The sequence below is a fragment of the Lactuca sativa genome, chromosome 4 (genome assembly GCF_002870075.4).
Source record: "Lactuca sativa cultivar Salinas chromosome 4, Lsat_Salinas_v11, whole genome shotgun sequence".
In the NCBI taxonomy this organism is placed as follows: domain Eukaryota; kingdom Viridiplantae; phylum Streptophyta; class Magnoliopsida; order Asterales; family Asteraceae; genus Lactuca; species Lactuca sativa.
The window spans coordinates 152,104,082-152,120,996 of record NC_056626.2 but is presented as its reverse complement, the minus strand read 5'-3'; the positions used below and the strand labels follow the sequence as shown (position 1 = coordinate 152,120,996).

At 37.6% G+C, this 16,915-nt stretch overlaps 1 pseudogene; it reads left to right on the top strand.

Moving 5' to 3' along the window:
* Window positions 1-12,563: 12,563 nt before the first annotated feature.
* Window positions 12,564-16,697, top strand: LOC111898906 (gibberellin 2-beta-dioxygenase-like; annotated as a pseudogene).
* The last annotated feature ends 218 nt before the right edge of the window (window positions 16,698-16,915 follow it).

The following is a 16,915-nucleotide window of genomic DNA, read 5'->3' as shown; positions in this document are numbered from 1 at the left end:
TGATGATCTAAAAGGCTATATTATATAAAGTTACAATGTATGTTCTTCTTCGGTTCTTCCTCTGATTCTCTATTTCTCCATAACTGATAATTGTCCATTTTTGAATGCTGATTATCTATGATTGTGAATTTGTGTATTTAGAATTGTGATAATCTGATAGTCTATGATAATTCTTTTTAATTAATCATTAAGTTGAATCAGTTTAAACTTTGATGTAGAAAGTAGAATAGTCTTGATTGATTCTTCTTTCTCGATTAGGATTAAATTTGTTATCAGATTTTTTGTATTGTGAATTATGTATCAGATTTTTGAGTTATCTTTTTTGAAAAGTTTGGATTGTTCCTCTTATTTTCACAATGGAAAAAGAAAATCATTGGATTTATTTGAAAGAGTTAACAGATCTTCTCAACATTGAAAGCTAAAATAAGAAATGTTTCCCCATCCCCGCCATCTTCTTTAACCAGTTGACATAATTATTAATACATAATGATGATAGGGTTAACTTTATTTCTTAAATATATTCACAAAGAACATATACATAAAAAAATTAACTACGCCATTTTTAAACTTTTTAGTTTATCATTGTCGGTCTCATAATATAGTAAATGCTAAATGGCCCTAAATTTTTGGTTTGCTTAGGACCTCAAATTTTTGGTTCGCTTAGAGCCTCGAAACAGATTGAGCCGCCCCTGACTTTGACTGATGACGTGGAGGTGTTGATGCAACCTATCAGGTGGATGGTGTTCATGATGGGGCCATCGGTCGTGAGGTTTTGATTCGTTGGAAGGATTTGCCAATGTATGAAGCCACCTCAGAGAATCTGGTTGATATGAAAATGCGTTTTCAAATTTTCCACCTTGAGGACAAGGTGCGTGTTTAGGAAGGGAGTAATGATACGACCCATGTTGGGCGTTTAGTCAGGTCTATTGACGAAGGGATAAGCATCAAGATTCAAGATAGAGTTTTTAAATGTTTCATTTTATTTAGTTTTCCTTTTAATTAGAATATTAATTTCTTATTTACTTTAGGATTACTATTTTCTAGGATCTGGTTTTGGTTTCTGATTAGAACTAGCAAGACTATATAATTAATACTCTATATATTATTTATGATTATGTCGGAAATAAAAGTCTTTAACAGTTTGCTGGAGAATTCCCTGTTTCTCGAACCACAGGTGGCTAGGTTAAGGTTCTTACCTTCGGGTTAAGATATTGATCTTATTACATATGTTTGAAGAACAATTCCTCCCATGGACCTCTGAGGAATTGTTCTTCAAGAACATGCATATGAGGAATTGTTCTTTGTATAACCATGGCCAGAGAATTATTTTGTTAAGTTTTTACGATTTCAAACAAAAAATTTTCAAATGATTTGAAACACAAAATTTTCAATTTTGGTAAGTTAAAACACCATTTTTTCGATTTCAAACACAATTTTTTTGATTTTAAAATCAAATTTTTTACCGGCACCTTTCAATTTTGTTAAGTTTTCTTTGTGTTTTTACGAATTTAACCCTGCCACATCACTTCGTCAGAGCTTTTCCAATTCCTCGTAGCTAACGAGTTTCGCAGAGACCCTTCCTATGGAAAGCATGGTCATTTTATGAAAGTTGCATTTTCTTGGTCATTTTCTTCAACCACACCTTCTTTTGTGGTCATTTGTCGAATTTTCCCTCCTTTTTCCCTTAAATTGCCAATAATTTTACCTATAAATATGTTTATACTACGTTTTTTAAAAATGTTTATTTACCCCAAGTGTTCTTTCGCTTAATAAATCTACACTTTACTATGCATAGGTAAACTCTACTAATTTTTTTTTTCCTTGATGAAAGTGTTTGTGTCCAAAATCACTACCTACACATCAACTACATCAACTACATAGAGCTTCACAACTAAAAATAGAGAATCATTAAAAACGATGGACGATCAAGACAAAATCTTAGTTGTCTCTTTGAGCCTAAGTCCGAGATATAGGATACAAAGTTGAGCAGGTTACGCCATCACCCTTCACGAGGGAACCGCTCCAATTAGCGTTTGCCCCTACCGTTATCCCCATGCACAAAAGGACGAGATCGAGAAGCTAGTTTGTGAAATGTTCAACGTAATTCAAGCGAGTACTAGACTTTCCGACCCCGGTTTTGTTGGTGAAGAAAAAAGACGGAATTTGGTGGTTTCATGTAGATTATCGAGCACTTAATAAAGCAGCCGTTCTTGATAAATTTCCAATTCCAATCATAGATGAGCTACTCAACGAATTACATGGATCTACTATCTTTTCCAAGCTTGATCTTAAATCAGGGTATCACCAAATTCGCTGAAAGGTCGGGGATGTTCCAAAAATTGCTTTTTGCACTCATGAAGGACATTACGAGTTTCTGGTCATGCCGTTCGGGTTAACCAATGCTCTCGCTACATTCCAATATTTGATGAATAAAAGGTTTTCGAGTATTTCCTACGACGGTTTGTGCAAGTTTTTTTAATGATATTCTTGTTTATAGTAAAACCGAGTCAGAGTATGTCGAGCATTTATCTGATGTATTGGAAGTATTGCAAAAGAATCAACTTCATGCTAATCAGAAAAAAATGTGCGATTGCACAATGCAAAATTGAATATTTGGGGAACATAGCAAAGTTGTATTGGAAGTATTGAAAAAGAATCAACTTCATGCCAATCAGAAAAAATGCTCGGTTACCCAGAACAAAACTAGTCCTTGTAGTTATCAATCCTCAAGTGCACTCTAATCCCACCAATCCTGAGCACACAACTCACTCAACTGAGAATCCTTCCAGTACTCCTCGAGTACTTATGCTAAAATCCTAGGGGTCCACCCCCTTTTTCCTTGCGAGTTTACTAGCCTTCCCAAGGTACCGTTCCATAACTAATGATTTCCTCCATCACTATGAAGGACATATCCTTCTCGGTATCCATTACTCCAGCCACTCCCAGTGTTGGTCACTACTACCGATACCTACCAAACACTTCATGCTACTATAACTTAGCGCTGAGCACCCAGCCCAGCGTATGGATCAGATAATCCTTCGAGTAAAAGATTCATCCTTGTAACGGTTAGACTCATACGAGAGCTGCACAATAGGGTCAAACCCTTCCTTATGAGATTATCTAACCCTGCTGCGAGAGGCATAGCACTCCTTGATCAACTAGTTGTCTCGCACCATACTTCTCTATCGTCACTTCCCTGCCTTAAAGTCCTGTCGTTTCTCATTCGCCTTCCGAATGGATCGAGACCACCCTGGTCCCTCTACAGATTATGTCGATAACTGAGTTACCGGATACTCACCGGTCACTACAACTAGCACAATCTCTTAGTCGCTCCCAACGACTTCCGAAGAAACTTTGGATATCTAAACTGCTCTATCTATCCTGCCACTCTGGCGCTACAAGTATTGGGATCCTCGATCCCCTATCTTGACCCTAAGGTCTTTACCAGGTCCCACCGGTGCTGCTATAATCTCACGAACCTCGCCCACGGGTCGCCCACGGGTCTCACCCGACTATATCCTAGAGCGGTCCTCCCCTCTAACCTTACCTGCCTAACTATTGTCGCACGGGCCTTGCCTACGGGTCTCACCCAAACCATACTACTGAGCAATCCTGCTCCCAGGTCTCACCTATATTGTTGCCAACATACGGGCCTCGCCCACGGGTCTCACCCAACTGCATACTGGAGTGGCCTCACCTATCAAGGGCTATGTAGGCCAACTCCATACTAAACCTCAACGACTTAGCCTTTCTTGATCCCCATCGTGCTAACTAGGAGATACGGGCCTCCGCCCACACTCTGCAAACTAAACTGCTAATGAATGTTACGGCCTGCCCGCAATCTTACATCACTTCCCTCACTGACTTGCTGCTGGGGAATGCTGCGGCTATCTTGCAATCCTGCTACCCCTCCATGCTTCCTCTACCACTGACTACTATTCCGAGGGCAACCTGACTCACCCGAGTCCTGCTAACGATCCTTCAACCAGCCCTCAGTCATCACATGCTACGACCACCTTGTGGTCTTACTTCCTTGCTATACTCGCATCCTGGCGAAGGCTCTGCAACCTGGTTTTCCCGAACCAGTCACCCGCTAGACATGAATACACAAATTCAAGGTTGGAAAGTTTCTCCAACTCCCAACTAACCTGATCCTCTATCCAAACAGCCACTTGAGTTGCTTCCTTCCTTACCAAGACTGTGAAACCACCCCAGTCTTATACTTACTTCTATCCTTGGCCACACAGATGGCTCTCCCCCACTTCGACTTGACTAGCTCCTCACAGTTCACAGCTCAGAAGAATTTCCAATTCTTTCTACCATCCCCTGGTCACTTCGCTGAAAACCCGACTTACCACAACTGGGGATCTAACCGATCCATTTCCAATCAACACCTTCTCGAACTAGCGAGGCACTACCAAGACTCTCACAGACATGCTACAGATATTGCATCCTAAGAAACCCACTCTAAAGGAGATGACCTCCAACTATCATTCTAACATCCAAGGTATGCACATGGCATATAAATTAATCACCAGCAGGTCGCATAATTCCGAAGTATCATTATCATTACTGAAGCAGAACCCTAACAATAAGACCATATCATAAGCTGATAGAGAAATGAAAGAAGATATGTACCTGACACATCGGCTGCTCACACCTCATCTGAAACCAACTGATACACCCTGCTCCTCACTGCAGGTGTCTCTGCCTGACCCTGATGGCCGTCAGTGATCCTCATGGTTGCAGGGGCAGGTTCTATCACTTGTCCTGCCGAATGCAAACTCGGACATTGGGCCTTCTTGTGGCCCATCTGACAGCAATGGAAACATAACAGGTCTGATTCCTGGGTGGTGATAGTAGTACAATCTCTACCGTAATGATCAATCCAGCCGCACTTGAAGCTACCAGAATCATCACCGCTGCCACTCCTACATGCACCCTCGTGCGACTTGCCGCACTTGTCACAACGGCCTCAGTCCTGAGGACCTCTCGATCTAGAGTCTGATGTCTTGGGCCTCTTGCCCGATCCCGTAGATACCTGAGCCTCCTCCGACTTCCTCTTCCCGAGGTGTTCCAGATCGATCTCCCTTTCCCTGGCCCGAGCAATCATATCCTCCAGCGTCTTACAGCCGGACCTGCTCATGAACTCTCTGATGTCGGCCCTCAATATCTCGTGATATCGGGCCTTTTTCATCTCCTCATCCGCGACATACTACGAAACAAGAAGATCCCTCTCTCTGACTTGGCGGTGATCTCTGCCACAGTCTCAGTAGTCTGAGTCAAATCCTGAAACTCCCGTGCCAACTGCTGCACCTCAATAATTGGTGAAAACTCAGTTCTGAACCTGGCCGAGAAATCACTCCATGTCATCGCGTCCAACGTGGCATCATCACCAATGGAATGTCCAACCTCCTCCCACCAATCCCTCGCTCTGTGCTTCAGAAGATAGGAGGAAAGTCTGACCTTGTCCCCCTCGAGACATCGGCTTGAACGAAAAGCGTTGGCCACATCGGCCAACCACCTGCTGCTAGCAATGGGTTCCCTAGCCCCATGATAATCTGGTGCCCCGCAAGCTCTAAACTCTCGGAATGTCAAAGTACATGCTCCCACCAAAGCCATCATCTCTGCCCGGAAGGCTCCCATCCTCTCATCCAAAATCTCTAGTATACCCTTCTTGACCGTACCAAAGATCACAGGAGTCTGGTCTAAGATACTGCGCGTGATCTCAGCTGATACAAACTTTCTCATTCGCTCCTCGAGCTGCTCGGTCCCTGAACCCGATCCTGATCCCTCTCCGGCGCCTGAGCCGCCCACTGGTCTCTCACGCAGTGTCACCATGCTGAATCATGATACAATAACTATCAAAACACACATCTTTGCTGAGCGATCACTCATACACACAAAAAAAAGTTTCCTCGTCTCATCTCGACCCTTCTTGAATCGAGTACAGATCATGTGCTTTCAGTAGTATGGGCCCATACTACCTTCCACATCTATCTGTACTTTCCTCAAGAATTGCCTTAACTCCACCAAGTCCCTTGTACTACTACCATCACTGCTCCCAACACTAACCTCATCCTAGGCTTACCCTAGAGAAATCTTTGACTCCACCCAAACAAATCCTCACCTGCTAAAGGCCTCCTTGTAATGCCAATTAGCCCTCACCTGAATACCATCACATGTAACGAGGCTCAGATAATCCTTCGAGTAAAAGACTCGTCCCTACAACAGTTAGACTCAGACAAGAGCTGTGCAATAGGTCCAAATCCATCACTCTGAGATTATTCAACCCTGATCACATGTGGCGTGATGTACTCACCTAATGGCTAACTCCCATCACTCAGAGTCCTACAAAGCACAAAGCATGTAGCATTTGGACACAAGAAACTACTCAATCAAATCTATTCTCATAACGAGAAACTGTACTAGCATACAATGCTAAGCTCATACTATCAGGCATAAGCTAAACAGGCTATCGTACTACTGTCTACTCAATACTAGCATGCGATTCTCATAAAGCTGAAACACATATAGCAGGCACATAAGGCATCCTCCTAGATCCTTAGCCCTAAATCTAGCATGTTGATCACATAATCACATCATAACATAAACTTGTATGGGTAATTTGGGAGAACTTACTTGAGCTCGGCTGATTGCATGCACCACACCCTTTTCTCCTTTCAAAGTTCTTTTCTTTCAAATTTCTTTTTGCTTTTTCTAAAACTCTTTTCTCTACTCCAAGTCCCTTTTATAAAAATGATTTTTCCCTTTTGAAAATTTCTATACTAATTCCTTAGTTTGAGTTCAGACACACCCGAAAGTATGTCCGAATCCCTCAAACCAAGGCTCTGATACCAACTTGTAACATCCCAAATTTCGAGTCCAAAAATTTCTTTTAAAAACATTACTAATTCATAGCGTTAAGTCATTCAAACATACAAAAAGGGTTTATATGACAAATCATAGTTTCATTTCCAAAACACTTGTTTTATTATCAGAGTAAAACATCCCAGACTGACTAACTATGGTGTGTGCCATGCGATCATCCCGAGCTCTTCCCTCCGCTACCGGAAGTACCTGAAACCAAAACTGAAAACTGTAAGCATGAAGCTTAGTGAGTTCCCCAACCTACCACACACCTTGCATAATCACATACTGCATATACCGGGCCACACCCATTACTTTGGACCTCGCCCACTACCTCGGGCCTCACCCGCTACAACAGCCCCGCCGCTCCAGGCCCCGCCTGGCTTTGAGCCCCGCTCGGATACAAATCTGTTTCTCTTAGGCCCCGCCTGTCTCTGGGCCCCGCCCGCTAACATATACTAACACATAAACATACCACAACACATAACTGAACATATACTACTGAATCATGTTCTAAGGCCTCGCCTATCTTGGGCCTCGCCCTTGTCCTGCTACTGATGAGTCGTGGAACCCCGTTCACACTCCTTCTGACAGTAAGATACGGGCCCAACCCACACTCACTCCTTTCCTAACTTGGGCCTCGCCCCCTGCTCTGCTGCTAATGAGATATGGAACACCGTCCATACTCTGCTATTGGTGATATACGAGACCTCGCCCACACTCACCTCCCTACCAGGCACATACATGTATCACACAGACAACAAGTATAAACTATCATATAAACCATTCCTTGGGCACCCTCCCACTATCATTGGACCTTGGCCCTGAATACTATACTAGCATATTGTGCCTAGGGCTAACCCCTGAGTCTTTCCTACTCATAACTACATGGGCCGGCATTGTGGTCGTAGACCCATCCACACAAAGGGAAACTCACCTGCACTGCTGAACTTTGCTGATAACCCTCTGGCTGCTGTCCGGCAACTCTCCGAACCGCTGCTCCACTAGCTCCCCGAGCTACTAATATCAATATAAAACTTAGCTCCAAACTGAACTCTAGAAGTCAAGCTAAGCCAACTCTGATCAAAGTCAAAGTCAAAGTCAAAGTCCTGGTCAAAGTCAACTTTCCAGTTGACTCGACTCGCCGAGTCAACCTATAGACTCGCCGAGTTCTTAAACTCAGAAATTCTTGAAATACGACTCAACTCGCTGAGTCACCCCAAGACTCGTCGAGTTCAACGATCTTTGAGTCCCATCTTGACCAACTCACTGATCTGCATCTTAACCAGAAAAGGTTGAGGTTCTGCGACCAGACTCGTCGAGTCCAAGAACAGACTCGCCGAGTCCAAGGTAATCTTCAACAAACTTGCCGAGTTGTTCTTCCAACTCGCCGAGTCCATGCTCATGTTCATACTACTCGTCGAGTACACCCATGTGACTCACCGAGTTTCTCCAGTTCTCAATCCATATAGAGGCTTTTCGAGCCATGCAGGGGCTCCAATCCATAGATCCATTCTTCTACATTCTAACCCTCACACAAAGTTTCAAACTTTACGTGAAAAGGAGATATAGGCCCAATGACTCTCTAGGGCTAGGGTTAAGGACTAGGAGGCTTCACTAACAACTCTTAGACAAGAGCTTTATGACATTTTGGACCATCACAAGCCTAGATCTGAGGTAGCAACCTCATATCTAAGCCTTTAGCTCGAAATAGCTCCCAATCATACCAAAAATGCCCCAAATCTCAAATGATAATAGATCTAGATGCAAAAGAGCCCAAACAACATATTATTACCTCCAATATAAGCTCCAACTGAAGTAGATCCCGAATCTACACCACTCCTTTGCAGCAAGCCTCTTGATCTTCAAGCCCCTTTCCAAGATTTCCTCCTCCAGAGCTCTATTCTCTCTATTAATGGAGGCTCACTCGATTCTAGGGTTTCTGGATCTCAAAAGAGTAGCAAAGAGGCTGAGGGTGGGGTATAATGTGCTTTATATAGGGCACAACCCCCATGATTAGGGTTTTTCTTGTCCAGACCAGACTTGCCGAGTCCACTAGCCCACTCGCCGAGTCGGTCACTTACTCTATGCCCCAGATCCCACTCCGACTTGTCGAGTTCCTCCCTAGACTCGACGAGTTAACTGCTGACTTAGAGCTTTTCCTTTCTTTTCTTGGTCTTTTTGATTCTGGGTGTTACAAGACAAACAAAAAAAGAATTTAGCAACTCGAATAAAAAAACAGCAAGTACTATCAAAACTAAGGAAAAAAATCGGATTCACCTTAATAAAATTAGACATTGAGACTTGTAGATTGCTTGGGAGTAATAGAAATGCTTAAAATTAGATTTTTGAATCACAAAGTTGCAAAGATTGGGTTGCAAACAAATAAACATAAAAGAATTTTACACTTGCAATTATTCTATAACTATTGAATAAACAAAGATTGGAAAAAATTTGGTATTACCTAATGAAATCGGACTCAAAATTTGTGAAATCAGAGTGAATTATTGTTAATGAAATCGGCCTCACAATCATGTATTAGCCTTGCAATAGAGTTATAGAGTCATGATTTCAGAAGCCTTTCAAGAATTGAAGCAAAAAATCAGAGCAGAATTGAGTCGAAGCAGTCAAACAAAATTCAGCGGTTGTGATTTGGTGTAGTATGTAGTAGGAATGGTCGAATGGGCAATCTGGTAATAGAGGATTAATAGCGTCGTGATTTGATTAGGTCTCCCGCTTGAAGAAGAAGAAATATACAGTAACGTTCAAATCAGAGCACGCTTGCGTCTCGCGAGGCGACTTATCGACGCTTCAGTTTTCAATATCATGTTTATTCTAAAATCGGCACCTAGGTCTCCACTCTCCCGCTTCTAAGTTTTATTGGGCTAGTTTCTACAATTGGGTTGCTAACATGGAGTTTGAATGGGGTTTTGCTGGGCTTATACGTTAAGAATGTTTTATACTTATATGATCCACACACACACACACACACACACACACACACACACATATATATATATATATATATATATATATATATATATATATATATATATATATATATATATATATATATATATATATATATAACAAAGCCTATAAAAAATTTGGGCCCCCCTTAAAAGATGATATATATATATATATATATATATATATATATATATATATATATATATATATATATATATATATATATTGATGAGTTACAATCATCCATAGATGAAATATCAAAGCTGAAATATTTCAGCTTTTCAGCAAGAAATTAAAATTTTTGTATTTTGTGGAATTCTTTAAACAATCATATCTTATTCGTTTTATGTCGCATTGAAATGCGTTTTTTAACGTATAATTTAGAGTTTGTAGATGTTTTTAAACTATAATTTTGTTGTTTTTGGTGTTATATTCAATGAGTTACAATCCTTCAAAAATGAGATATCAAAGCTGAAATATTTCAGCTTTCAACAAGAAATTTAAACTTTGTATTATGTGAAATTCTTTAAATAAACATATCTTATTCGTTTAAGTCGGATTGAGATGCGTTTTTTTCCAACCTGTAATTTAGAGTTTGTAGATGATTTTAGACTATAATTTTGTTGTTTTTGGTATTATATTCAATGAGTTTCAATCTTTCAAACAAATAATATAAAGTATAAATTAAAGTTTGACCGGTCCAAATGGCACAATAAACAAAAACATATTTACTTTTACGAGTTGTATCGTATCAAACCCAAAAAAGTATTCATTTTAACGAGTTGTAAAATATCAAACCCAACAACATATTCATTTTAATGAGTTGATTCAAACCCAAAAACGCGTTTTAACAAGTTGTACCGTATGCATATAAAGTTGCACCGGTCCAAACGGATCCAAGAATTGGAAAACCTGGACCTGGACCCAGTAAGTCTCATCCTGTCCGGTCCAAGAGCCAGTCTGGTTCGGTTCGGTCTGGTCTGGTCTAAATGCTCACCCCTACGTTCCAAAAATGTATTGTTTCTAAACATCCAAATGACCCAGAAAGCTACACGCCTACTCCCACAACCGCATCCAAATTCTTCTTATCGTCAACACCCAAGGTCACCTTGTTCGCCCAAGACAAAAACATGGCCACCAACATTGTAGAAGGTAATGGAATCTGCCACCGGTGTATAATTTTTTCCCATATTGACTTGGCTATAGGACAAGAAAAGAAAAGGCGTTCTGTTGATTCATCTGCACTCGAACATACCGGACTTAAGATAGACTCTAAAACCAAACCTTTGTTTCGAAGGTTCAGCCTTGATATCCTGTCCATACTAACCTCTATACTAACCTGGCACAACAAAATGTTTATCTTTCTAGGAATAAGCTTATTCCATATAGTAGACATAGAACCAGCCTCCAACATATTGTCATCCAAGTATAATCTCAAAGACAAAACTGATAACTTACCATCAATTTCATGTTCCCAGACATACATATCCATAACATCACTGTAGAGAACTTGTTGAAGCTTAGAGAAAATAGACTAAAACTGAGCACTTATGCCTCCACTTCTAAGTTGTAGGCCAAACACATCAATCAACTTTAGTCTAGAGTTCCAATCAACAACCAAAGCTCTCGGGTCTGGATCAAGAGCAAACACCCATGGAAATTGAACCTTCAAAGCCTCCTCTTCCAGCCACACGTCCAATAAAAAATGAATCATGTTACCATACCCCACCTTAGCTTTACACAAGTCCTTCACATGAATATGTTTCCTCCACATGAACATGAGTTGTAGTTGTATGTAACTCATATGATAAAACTTTTTATAGTAAAATAAAAAACTTTTCGATTATCAATCAATTACTTAGTAATTATAAGATATAAATTCACAAAATTCTTGAATGGTAAGAAAGATAACAATCCAAATGAATATAATATTTATCTTGATTCATATTTATTTAAATAATATCTTTTATAAGAGATAAGTAGAATATAGATAAAAGAATCGGCATTTTGGGAGATAATGGATAGTCCACAACTCCACATTTTGAGCTAATTTTATGTTTGGGCTGCTACAGTGGAGTATTTGTTCTTTAGCCCAAAGGACATGGTAACCAGAAAAGTGAATATAAAAGATGGTTTGAGAATTTGGCTTGGTATTTTTTAGATATTTTGGAATTAAGTTGGTGGGAATGTGATGTTCAATCGCTTGCTTTTATTAGCCACTAGTTGTGAAACCCGTATATTATACGGGTTGATTAAAACAAAATGTTAAATAGAAACGATTAAATGAAAAGTTTATCTGAATTTGAAATTTGAAATAAATAAAAATTATGAGAAAAAAAACATGTAAAAAATAAATAAATTAAAATTATTGTTTAGTTATCAGACCCGTATACTAAACAGGTTAATTATAACAAAATGTTAAACACAAAGGTTTAAATTGTAAAATTATTTGAAATTGAAATTGAAATTTAAAATTTAAAATTTGAAATTAATATCATTATGATAGGTTTAATTTATGGAAACTAATTAATAATATATTAGAAATGGAAAATGAAATAAATGACAAGTGGAAAATAAATATATCTCTAAATTATGACAAAATGACATGTGACAAATTGAATGAAAGAATGACATGTGACAAAATCATTCTTATTTATTAGGTTATTTATTAGGGTAGATTGTCACTTCGCCACCATCTCCCTGTAGCCTCGCCAACTACTACGATATTCCAAAACGTCCTTTATGTTCAAGAATATGCTTCTCCCCAATATAGCTCCTGGATTATTCATAATTCAAAAACCACCAGGTGCTTCTCAAATCGATCATTTTAGGGCTTTTTTTTTCTCTTCGGCTCGTCGATTTATCCATTCCCGGGATCTCATCCTCTGGATTTTTAGTTGTCAATTGTCAACAATCTGCTATGTCTTTCGTTAATGCTTCAATGTCATCTCGTTTTCTTCTTTCCACAAATCTGTTTACAATATTCAGCTATTTCTGTTGATGCATTTTTGTAATTTTTTCGCTACTCCCTGTTCCACCTCTTGCTTCTGTACCTCGTTTTTCTCTTTTTTCTTTTAACATTTCGAGGACGAAGAAGTAAACGAATTGGAAAAGTACATTTGATTTTCATCATCGTTTGCAGGTGCATTTAGGTTATGACGATGAGATTCACCTTCTCTATCGACTGATTTTACTGTAAGTTGTTTTTTATAAATTATAATTCAAATAACATTCTCTTTCACATTCCTCTTCTAATTTCTGTATCCGAAAACTTGTAAATTGGAATTAGCTGTTAACATCCAAATGCTCCTTACTTTGTTCAATTGATATTATTATTAAAGTTCCTATTCATGGTAAAAGGAAGAAAAGGGGCAACATAACTTGGGGTGCGTAATTTGGGGATTTGTCGTTTGACATTTATTTTTGGTATGAATTCAACCTCATTTGACATTTTCAAATTTGAAGATGCTGCACAAAACCTTATCCAGAAAGCTGATGTGAGTTTACCTTCGGTCTATATGTGTAAGTAGCATCTGTTACTAATTTTTATTCAACTACAGCAATATGAATGAATACGCAACCAAATGGGTGAATTTTTGAAAATGCAATGCAATAAAAAAGAACAAAGTACAGTTTTGAAACACTAAAAATTGACATTAAATGACAACCCACATAACTTCAATTTAATTCACAACTTTTCTTATTTGTTTTATTTCCTTTGGTTTTCTGATTTGGAGGAGAAAAGGCACTAAAACATGGGAAGGGGGTGGAAGTTATTGAATAGCTTGCTGCCATTATCAATATCAAGTGAATCAACACACTAAAATAATAGTAAAACAAATAAAAAAAAGTTTAATGTTGTGATAACAACATATAACTTAACAAATAAAATAGAAATATCTATAATGCGAGAGCATGGCCACGTAGCCCGTAGGTGTGTATGCATGCTCATGTGTACGTGTGAAAACTTTAACTTGCCCCCTACAAAAGTGTATAAATAGGCAGATAATTCCTCTTTCTATCGACACCAAAACCATCAACATGGTGATAATTTCACAAAAAGAAAAGAAGCCTTTGGTAAATATATTTCCAACCAAATCAAACAAAACCAATTTTATTGGAATCCCAGTTATTGACCTTTCACGTCCCGAAGAAGCCAAGAATCTAATTGTGAATGCGTGTCAAGATTGTGGTTTTTTTTAAAGTAATAAACCATGGTGTGGCACCATTGCTTGTATCTGAATTAGAAAAAGAAGCTGTTGAGTTCTTCAACATGAGACAGTATGAGAAAGACCAGTATTGTCCTCCGAACCCGTTTGGGTACGGAAGGAACAAAATTGGATTAAATGGAGACGTTGGATGGGTTGAGTATCTTCTTTTTACCTCCACTAATTTCCCTATCAACTCCAAAATCTTTTCGTAAGATCTACTTTCTTTTAATTACTAGTATATAAGTTGTGTAATCTATTGAGTTCATGCAAAATAATTTATCTTAGAAATATATTTTTAAAGTGTAGTTATATCACCAACTTTTTTTTTTTTTTACTTTTGATATGTCGAAGCCCTGTGACGCACGGAGTATACTTGCATTCAAAGATTCAAAACTGCGGTCAACTTGTTTCTGGGGTCTTGTTAGCAAACATACAACTTTTCATTATATCTTATTTTAATTGTTTTAAAATGTTATATATATATCTTATAGTTTGGTCTATAAACTTTTTTGTCATATATTTTGGAGGATGTTTGGGATTGCTTTTAAAATATTTTTTTGATTTTTACCTTTTTGAAAAAGTTAAAAGATTCAAAAATGTCTGGAAGTTAAAAAAAAACTTTTGAAAATTACTTTTTGCCAAGAAGAAGAACAAAGTTTTTCAAAAGTCATGAAATTGTATCTTTTGTGACTTTTACACTTTAAAAGGTAAAAAACATTCAAAAGTCAAGAAATTTTATCCAACATTTTTTAAAACTAACTTTTAACTTTTACTCTTTAAAATAAATTTTAAGAAAAGAATTTTTTTAAAAATGACTTTTAGCTTTGAAAAGAAATCTCAACCACCCCCGAATACAATATTATGTATTTCTATTTGATTATTTGTTAAATTTTATTAGATTATAGATTGAATCATATATTGCACCTTGAGAAACAAAATATATTTTTCATTGTTTTTTAGAAAAAAGTGGGAATAAAATCGCAAAATTTCCAAACAGGGACAAATAACCTAACGGGATGCATTTGAGTCTTTATTTATCTAACATGTTTTTCAAATAATTATTTGAAGAACTATCTTATAAGTTTATACATAAATAAATAATATGTTTTTTTAACAACAAATCTAATATATTCTTAAACTATGTCGTATGTTTTGACCTTAAAAAATAAGGACAACACCATTAGCTTATACAAACATTTACAATTGAATTTTATATTGTAATTCTCTTTGTGTTGTGAAGGTCACTAGTAAAAGAGTACGTAAAAGAAGTAAGAAAAATGGGGTGTAATATACTTGAGTTAATGGCAGAGGGCCTTAAGATAGAGCCAAAGAATGTGTTAAGCCGGATGTTAAGCGATGAGAAGGCCGACATAGTCTTTAGGCTTAACCACTATCCACCATGCTCTGACTCTGACCCTAACCCTAACTCAGACCTGAACAATAGGTCCATGAGCCATGGAAGAACCTCGATTGGATTTGGAGAGCACACAGACCCACAACTTATATCGATTGCCAGATCCAATGCCACATCAGGCTTTCAAATTTATCTTGAAGATGGAACATGGGTCGCAGTCCCACAAGATGAGACATCCTATTTCATTAACGTTGATGATTTGTTAGAGGTGATTTTTTTCTTTCCACAGAGACAATTATAACTCATATACTTTATATTTAACTAGTTTACCACAATAAAAAATAGCCAACGTTCACCATCTTAAATATTTTTAGATTAAAAGATATATATCTTTTGATCTAAAAATGTATTTTGGTTTATTAGAAACATATTTGAACTTAATGATTAGTGATTCAAGAATCAATTATCAAAATAATCTTATCTAATAAAAGAGTGTTCCTTTCATACGATATTTAATATACATCTGGTTGTATTCAGTTACGCTATCTAATATTACAACATGCTTTTCATTAAAAAAGTTGTAGTAATTATACTAGTGACAACATAGGTAGTTCAAAATGTGTAAAATTTTAGAGTCTGTCAAAACGGAATGGGTTGATCTGTTTTCTAAAATTTCTTGAATTATTTTTATATATAAAACATGATTATAAAAATTAATATTGAAATGATAGTCATTTTAGAATAAAGCAATTTATATTTTTATAATCATTTGAATATGCAATGCAAGCAACTTTTGACCTTATTGGCCTATTTTTTTTATTAGCTAAACTTTATTGTTTTACGCACTTAATCCATTTTCAACATAGTAAATTTAAATCGAACAATTTTTATATAAAGAAATTAACGTTTTGTTGATTTGAGTGAAGGTAATGACAAATGGAAGGTTTAAAAGTGTAAGGCATAGGGTGGTTGCAGACAGTTTCAAATCAAGGGTGTCAATGATATACTTTGGAGGTCCACCATTGATGGAGAAGATCTCGCCATTGGATTCACTCATGGAGCCTGATGAAGAAAGTTTGTATAATGAGTTCACTTGGTTTGAGTATAAATCATGCACCTACAAGACCAGGTTGGCTGATAATAGGCTCTCTCGCTTTCACAAACACTCTCATCCAGTGTAGTGCATTGACCTATCTTCAAAATCAAACATGATGCAATCATAAACTTAATCAATCACATCTAAACGAGTCCCAGAATATGTTGATTATTTATATCGATACTCATTGTTTGCATGATCTTTTTCTCCTTGTAGTTGTTTCTTTCACACATGTTTTTCATTATTTGATTTCAGTTATTTCATTAATCACAATCATTTCAATGTTTTCATTGTCACTTTTTTGTATGTATGTATGTATGTCTCTAGTGATAGGTCTATTGTTGAAAAAAGCAGGTTGAGTTCCCATTTTTGAAACAACTCACACGGGTGTTTTTAAAATAGTTTATAAAATTC